The sequence below is a fragment of the Alligator sinensis genome, unplaced genomic scaffold (assembly GCF_000455745.1).
Source record: "Alligator sinensis unplaced genomic scaffold, ASM45574v1 scaffold1381_1, whole genome shotgun sequence".
Classification (NCBI taxonomy): Eukaryota; Metazoa; Chordata; order Crocodylia; family Alligatoridae; genus Alligator; species Alligator sinensis.
In genome coordinates, this window is record NW_005843000.1 from 472,287 (window position 1) to 481,115 (window position 8,829).

The 8,829-nt window shown below is 48.8% G+C and overlaps 1 long non-coding RNA gene across 1 annotated transcript; it reads left to right on the forward strand.

The window, feature by feature from the left end:
* The first annotated feature begins 407 nt into the window (after positions 1-407).
* On the forward strand, positions 408-6,930 carry LOC102383582. The gene is made up of 4 exons (XR_325268.3): positions 408-466; positions 2,222-2,298; positions 3,208-3,394; positions 6,893-6,930. It is a non-coding gene; the product is annotated as an uncharacterized LOC102383582 (long non-coding RNA).
* Positions 6,931-8,829: the final 1,899 nt, after the last annotated feature.

The window sequence follows — 8,829 nt, forward strand, 5'->3', positions numbered from 1 at the left end:
GGGAGGGGCAGTGCCCATCGCAGGGCCTGCAGCAACGGCACTCTTCTTCTGCAGATGAGACGGTGTTGTGAAAGCGGTGGGCCTGCTGGAAATCCCTGGCCATCTGCCTCCTGGGCCCCTTGCCCTCCCTCACCACAGCCTTCCCGGCACAGGGATCTGGTGCCGATTCCCAGGGCGATCCCGGTGAGCTGCGCCTGGTTTTCAGCGTGCAGCGGGGTCTCCAGACTTGTTCAGGAAATGCCACTGTTTCATCCTGGATGCTGCCAGTTTGCTTCCTTTTCCTTTCCGTTTTCCCTCCTGTGCATGTATGGAGAATTCAAGTAAGCGTCCTGTCTTTAATAGTGTGCATTTGCATTTCTAATCCGTCAAATGCTATCTTTGTTTTAGAGAGTTCATAGCCAAGGATTTACCAGTGTTTACTTACAACGAGAAGGGAGACCTGATAACTGATTATCCATATATTCAAGTAAGTTTTGGGCTGCGTACCTTGTAGGGCATGACACTGAATAGAATTAAGCCATCGCTTTTCAAAAAGGCAATGTCAAAACGTTGGATATCTGTTGCAAATTTTTGCATGTTTTGTGGTACAGTTTTGAGCAAACCAAGTCCTGGGCTGAGGGCTGCACAGTCTAGCCCTAGGTATGGTAAGTAATCCCGGGAGAGCAACCCTGAGGTGTAAAATACTGAATCATAATTATAGGAATAGTCAGATTATGAATGGAGGAAGAACAAAGGTGGCCCAGTGTTAAGGGTGCTAACCAGGGGTTGAGAGCCTGTGGGTCGTGTTTCATTTCCACCACAGGTTTCCCCCATTATCTTGGCAAAAGCATGCACTCCTTTTTCAGACCTGGACCGGAGATGCTGCTCTGCTGAGCTGCAGAGTGCCTCCCTGCGGGCGCCCAGCCCACGGAGGGGAAACCAGAACAGCGATCCATCTAGGCACCTAGGGCCAGAGTTTTCTTCCCCTGCTAGGTATCTACGTCCGTAACACACGGTTGTCTTTGCCTTAGGGCTAGTCAGGAAATACAGAAACAGTGTTCACTTACCTCTTACTTTAGGGGGTTTTCCTGGGACTTCTGCCCCATGGAGTAGATTGGTGCTGGGTGCCTAATCCATGCCAGTGCCTGGCGGGTGGAAGGAGACCTGGTCCCCAGGCTCCGTGAGCAGTACGTGGGGAGAGCTGGATGTCTCAGAACGGAGCTGCCTCGATCCCAGGGGGAAATGCTCAGCGACAAGTGGTATAGGGTGTAGGACAAACCACCTTCCCCTCCTGCCCCCGCTCCAAACCCCCACCCCCATGTCCGAGCCAGCCATTGCAGCTGTTTGTTTTCATTGGGGGCGGGGGTGGGGGGTTTACAAAAAAAGGCTGAGATGATGGGTAGGCACAAAGGTACTTTTTAGCTGTTTTGAAAAGGATAAAGGCAGCAGCTGCTGAGGAGTGGGCACAGCCTGCAGTGGTGCGCACCGGCTGAACTGCCCTGACTCGCACTGAATAATGCCGGGTTAGGGCTGTAGTGGTTCTGGTGTATTTGTGCAGAGGATCAGGCAGATGTAACAGTTTAGTTTTTAATACATAAAGTTGCATTGCAAAAGTTTATACTGGGACCCTATACAATTGGTGCAGCTGTGCATGGAATTCCCTCCCCGAGTCAGTGCAGAATTAAATTATAGCGTGCATGCGTATAATATACATGCTTAGGTACAAATGAAGCCTGGGTAATTTCAACCCAGAAGACTTAGATTTCAGTAAGTGATCCAAAAAAAAAAGAAAGAAAAATGCATAGGCAATCTAACCTGATTAGTTCCCCAACTAAGGCTATTGATATTGGACCCACTTCTCTCTTCCTGTAGTTCTTGCCTATCCTCTTTTCCCTTTGCATCAGTTTTGCTTTCATGCTTTTCTAAACTTGTATAAAACTGCCAATTCTCTCCTCTTTGCCATCATCCTTCCATACAGAAAATCACCCCTAGTCTCTTCCCGTATTATTGTTTTTTCCTTTTATCGTCAAACAAGAGTGTAGTTCATAAGAGTCCCTCATGCTATCAAATGAGTACAAGGAAGGTCTGAAAGTTGTGAGTCACTGTCTTCCTATTCCAGGCAATTTTTGGCGTTGTGTTGGGGTGAAGGCTCGTGTGGTGGAGCTTTTTCTCCACATGTTATGTGAGAGTCCACTGTATGAGACGTAATAACAGAAAAGAAAATCATTTCTGGCTCTTGCAGACGGATTGTTACTATGAAGGGTTTGTGGAAGACGTCCCAGGATCTGTTGTTTCTCTCAGCACCTGCTCTGGACTCAGGTAAAGCAGACTGCTCTGTGCAGTGGGTAGTGCGCAGTTTGAACCACTTAGCTCTGACATGATAGAATAAATGGTGAGTGGCTCTTTTTTCTTTCTTCACGGAGATTTTATGCCAGTTATTTTATTAGGTGTCCTTCTGTGCTGTAGCTCAGTGACATGTCACAAATGTATGAATGTAATCCAATGCACAGAATAAGCCATGATATTATAATTCTATAGCTGTTATCTAGGGCTGTGATTCATGTGAGGGACATAACTCCCAGTAGATTAGATTACAGCCTTGGTCAACATTAAGCATTTATACGGTCAAATGCTATTTCTGTTACTTTTCGTATTGTGCTAGGGGAAAGGCAAATCTTGCTGGACAACAGGAAAGAATATAACTGCAGTTCCTTGGAGCAATGGCAGAGGCTCATAAGGGCTGGAGCAAGAACAGTGTCACAGCGGTTTAGCAGAAATCACGCTGTCCTGAGTTAAGATCCTGTGCCCAAAACCACATTGATTTTAACTACTGCATAAGTACAAATGACTGGTTTTCTTGGTGTCCACATAGGCAACAAGAAGTACCGTTGTGACTGCAGAGTTTTCCTGATGTCAGATTTCTTCAGAACACCAAAGTTCATAACGCTGCTTAAAAATGGTCATTGACCACACTTCTGTCTTTATTTTGTCTCTTCCTCCTTCTACCTTCTGTCTATAGTCTTTGAAAGGTTGAGAGAGGCCATAGACTTGTCCTAATGGGCTTGTGGATACGCACAATTTTACTGTGCTAGTGAATGAAAAGATTGGTAAATTGTAGGAACTTTAACTGCTTTTTTTTTTCAGTCACTCTTATTCTCCTCTTTAAAGAAAGACTGCAGTTTAATTGATGTGAACATTACATTTTCACTTCTATTTGACCCTTTGTAGTGGACTCCTGAAAGTTGAAGATAGAAACTATGATATTGAACCTATTGAGGACTCGTCATCCTTTCAACACCTCATTTTTCAAGTCGCAGCTGATGAGGACTCACCTGATCGCTGTGGAGTAACTGGTGATTTCCTGGAAAATCAACCAGCTGAAAAGAGAGAACTTCCTACAAACGAGAGCCGGAAAGTACATACTATATCAATGAGAGTTACCTGAATTCATGCGTGTGTTTAGTAGGGAACTTGTGTATGGAAAGGCCATGTTTAGGCTGAGAGTGTCCTTGCTGGTGCTGGGCGTTTGTTTTGTATTCTGGGTACAGAGATGGTGTTGTTTCCCCTGCCACCCCGTGGTTCCTCCACGGCCTGGAGGCTAAGGACATTGTTCTCTGTTCAGACACCCTTTGTCTGTACCACGGACTCTCTGCTCCACGTCCGCGCTGTGGCAGAGCACAGGCTGCACGTCCCCTGTAAGGGTTTGAGCAGGCTGCAGCCAGTCTGCAGACCCAACCAGGCGGTCATAGGGTGATCAGGAGGAGCCTGGGGATAAGGATAGGCCCTGAGAGCAGAGCGGGCAGCTGCTGCAGGGAGCTGAAGAAGCTACATTGCCCAGCAGGAGATCTGCTGCTCCCAGAGCAGCTGGGAGGTCCAGGGTAGGAGCTATGGGATGGAGACGAGTTCTGTCCCTGGGGCATGACCTGAAACTACTCCCACCTGGGGAGGATGGTGTGAGGCTGCCTGTGGCGGGACAGTCCCCAGGACATGCCACACCAGTACCTCCCCAGTGCAAGGTGAGCATGGAGCACTGGAAAGCCTCAGCCCCTACTGCCTTGTGGATGCCCCTGTGGAGAGGAAAGGCTCGGGGAGCACACCCCGACAGAAAAGCACAGGTCCCAGGCCCACTGAGTGGGGCTGAGCCAGGGTCCAGGCTGACAGAAGGGGGCCTGAGGCTGGGCCAAAACTCGCTGAGCGAGGCCTGAGGCCCAAGGGGCATAAGGCCCAACAGCCCAGGGAGGGGCAGGACAGAAGCCCCAGCGAGGGGCCTGGGTAGAGGTCCCAGTGAAGGGGCCATGTGGCCTAGGTACCTTAGGCCTTATTTGGGCCAGAGGTTGAGTGTGGGCCAATAATGGCGCCAGGAGAATTGGAAGTAATTTTGGATGCCATCTGCGAGGCATGGGACATAAGGGGAGGTTTGAAGCTGTGTTCTCCACCCTTAGCATCAGGGCAATTAAATGGACAGCCTCCCGCCTCGGGACAACTTCAGTTACAACAAAGGCATGGCAGACGAGTCAGGTAGGCAGACTTCCCTAGACAGGTGGGTGAGCCAACGCTTGGACTGGCCTCAGGACAGCGCCCTGTTACACATGCCCCAACTCTCTCTGGTCTGCCTCTGCTGGAGACAGAATACCACCACTTTCCTTTTGGGCGCTGTTTTGGGTGGTTGTTCTTCTTCTTGATATGTTTCTAGAGGATGTCCAGCCCTTGCTTCCCCTTCATTTGGGGTCAGATAAAGAACCAACTTTCATTATCATGCCCAGATTTCTTTCCCACTCTCTTCCCCCCGCATTCATAGGACATTTATCATTCTGGAAGAGTCTGTTAGGTAAGGTGTGCCCAGTACACTCAGAAATACTTCACTGCTGAGCACCTTTGACACCCAGTTGCTGCCTATGCAAAGAAAGCCTGTAACCGGGGTCTAGTAATGTACCTCCACTTACGAAAAGCAGCTCTTCTTTCTCTGACTGTTACATCTGGAGAAGACTTGATAATCCTTCACGTGGTCTTTTCTACCTTTCTCTCTTCTCTTCCTGACAAGTCCTGGTCAGTATTCTTTGGAGGAGAAGTGAGTGGGCTAGGAGCAGGCGGGGTCAGGTAGGCCTTTTCTTTGCTCGTCTGACTTCAAATTACTGCAGACCAGCGTTGAACCTTGGATTGTCCCCTTCTATCCACATGCAGCTAGGATGAAGTTTGACACTCTCAGAAAGTGATGTAATTTTGCTGGAGATGGGGATGCCTAGACCCTTGAAAAGCTGAAGAGTATGACAGAGTTGTAGACCAGGACCTCAGATTCTCTTCTCCGGGCTTTTCCTTTGAGGTATCAGATGATGTCATCCCATCCCTGACATCTACCGTCATCGGTTTAGAGATGCCAGAGGATATGATATACCCCTGACTGCTTTGTTTAATATTTACTAATTAAAGATAGCACAAAAATATTATCACTTCTTGGACGTTTCCTAGACCATCATGACTACAACAACACTGTAGCCTTATTGCTTTATCAGTCTATCACCCATTAATTCGTCTAGTCCCTTTTTGACCTCATTATGCTAGCTGCCTCTACAGCCTCCTGTGGCAATGAGTTCCACAGGTTAACTAACTACCCGCTGCATAAAAAAGTACTTTCTCTCAGTGTTAAACCTGTCTCCTGTCAAGGTCAGTGCGTGCCCTGAGTTCTCGTGTCCTGAGATCTGATGCAGAACAATCCCCCTGTTACTGTCAGCAGCTCACACATTCCATTTCTTTGTGGCATCCCTGCCCCCTGCCCCTTTCTCTTCTACATGGAATCTGTTCTTTCTGTCTCATCCATAGCATCTGGGGAAGCCGGTTGCTGCTTATGAAAGCTCATGCTTCTCTGAGCCAGTGAGACTCCAAAGTGCCATCCTGCCCTACCTTCTGCCTGACGTCAGGGGCAGTTAGTCTCAACGCAGATACTGGTCGTTGTTATAATACGATGTCTCTGTCATTTGTCTTCGGTGGGTGGCAAATGAAGGGAGTGTCTACATCTTGAATCTTTTTCCCAAGTCTGCGTACTTCTCCTTTATTTGTTCCAGTGGGATTCTTGCAATGGTAATGTTTTCCAGGAAAACAGCACCCCTGTCTCCTCCTCCCAACTGAGTTTAACATATAGGCCCCCTCAATGACTTACTCAGTATTTCTCTCTCTCTTCGACCCGCCTCTCCCTGCCCCGCCCAAAAAAGGTAGCTAGGGGGGCATGCACACAGTTTCAGCATAGGCAGGGAAGGGAGGAGCACACGAAATGGGGCCAGGTTGCAGGGGGTTGTGAATCCCTGGTGTCGATGCACACAGAAGGAGGGGAGCTGGCGCAGCAGTTAGGGGTGGAGGAGTCATTGTGCCACTGCCATGGTATGGATGATGTGGGGAGCCTTGAATGGGAGGAAGAGAAGAGGCAGCACACAGAGCCCTGACAGAGCAGTGACAGTGGGGGGAATCGGGGGGCCTTGAAGTAATGTGGGATGAGAGTGTGATGCCGAGGGAGCTCTTGAGGAGGAATGGAGGAATGCATTCCCTGAAGGGAATACGATGCCTTTTCAACTCTCTGCTATTCAGGCTCTGTGCAATTACAGTCAAAATTTCCCTCTTCCTTGTAAAGGGACTAAACCAAGTCATTTGCAGGGAAACGCGCTAGAGTCGTGTAAAGGAGAACTCTGGGTGTAAACTGCCCGTTCAGTAACCCATGGTATCGTCTATGTTAAAATTAACAGTTGATTCTCTCCTTTCACGTTGCATGACTCTCCAGATTGGTAACCATGGCATACATAGGACTGGCTGCACCGGAGCACACAGGATGGCAGCGTAGGACTGTACTATCATGCTGTTGTCTTTGCATGCCATGTCATTTCCTGGGTTTGCTGTACATAAAGCTAGTATGCTCCTTAATTTCCAGTATGATCCTCGTTACCACACCTTGTATGGACACACCAGATACCTAGAGTTCTTTCTTACTTCAGACAAACTGGTGGTGAGTCTCAGCACATTTTACTTACAGTACTTTTTGTTCTGACTGTATTCTGATGCATTGAACATATGTTAGTGATGCTCTGTTTAAAACACTTGTACAAATGGACTAAACACTGAAACCCGTTATAGATTAAAATGGAAATTATCCCCCTTAGTCATTCATTGGAGAAATTAGGGAAGTTAGTGTCCTTCCTTTCCTAAGAGCTCACCTGACATCTGCCTCATCTGCCTCAGCTCCTGTGTCAAGGCAATGTGTTACCTGGTTGTAAAAGGCTATAAGGTTTGTCAGGCAAGATCTACCTGTGATGAACCCATGCTGGTTTCCCTTCGGCATCATCTCCCCTGCTGGGCCTTCACAAATGCACTCTATAATGATTTTTTCCAGTGTTTTTCCAAGGATAGAGGTAAGACTGACTGACCTAATGTTACCCGGCTCATCCCTTGACCCCTTCCTAAAAATGAGCACCACGTTGGCCCTTTTCCAGTCCTCAGGGACCTGGCCAGACACCATGAGTGTTCAAAGAGCCGTGCCAGCGCCTCAACTATGACACTGGCCAATTCCGTCAGCACCCGTGGATGGAGGTCGTCCAGGCCTGCTGACTTGTACCCACCCAGCCCCTCCAAGTGCTCCTTAACTAAGTCAGCACTAGCCATTGGTGGTCTAGTGCCTTCCGGACATCTATGTGTGTTCAAGTTGGGCAAATTGTCTTCATCAGTCCTGAGGAATACTGAAGCGAAGAACTCATTGAAGAGCTCCGCCTGTTCCGTGTGTCAGCCCCCAACTGTCCTGATTTGTCCTGCGGGGACCCTGTGTTACTCTGCGCCTTCCTTTTGCTCGCTAGGTCTCTGTAGAAGGGCTTTTTATTGTCCTTTATTGTCGTAGCCCTCCTAAGCCCCAGTCCTGCCTTGGCCTGCCTGATTCCCTGCAATAGTGCGCCAGAGGGGTATATTCCTCCTTGGTGGCTGCCCCCTGCTTCCACTGCCTATACATCTCTTTCTTTGCCCCGAGTCTTTTCTGGGGTTCCCTGTTCAACCAAGGGGTTTTTTTAGTCACTTCCCCCTTTCCAGCATAATGTAATAGTCTCCTTTTGTGCCCCAAGGATCACTCCCTCGAGAAACTGCCAAGTCTCCTGGACCCATATGCTCGATGCTCTTGAGTTCAGCCACCTCGCCAACTAGCCTGGGCCCTAATTGTCCCTTCTGAAGTCTAACACTTCAGCCTTGCTGCTTATTTTTCCCACCCTTCGTTGGATTGTAAATTCGACCAAATGATGGTCGCTTTCTCCCAGGCTACTGTGCACTCTCAGGTTACCCACAAGCTCATCCCCTGTTGCAAAGACCAAGCTTAGCAAGGTGTTATCCCTGGTGGGACTGGACACCTCCGGGTTAGGTGGAGGTCCTGCATGCAGGTTCAGAACCTACGTGAGTGCTTTGTTTTGGCCGGCTGCTCCTCCCAGCAGATGTCCGGGTAATTTAGGTCCCCCATGACCACTGCCTCTCTCGCCTGAAGCTGCCATTTCGGTGTGGCGTCACCAGTGCTTAGTCTTTCTTTCTTCAAGGGCCACGTTCAGCTAGTTCTTCCCCACATAGGGCCCCACGTAGGGTTGACTAATGGCCACTGAAAAGAGGTGTGTTAGAGGACGAAGTAGCAGATGACGCTTCCCCTTCTGCCATTTCTCAGCATAACTGTGCAGACGTCACCTCCAAATGCAGACAGCCTATGAGAGCATGAAGGCAGGGGCACTGAATCGGTCAGCGTAGTCTCTGCATGCCCAGATCAACCAGGGAGAGTTGCCAGGCATTAGCCTTCTTGAGCATCAGTGGGGGAACATAGGTGATATCTTTGGAAAAAAAGTAATCGCC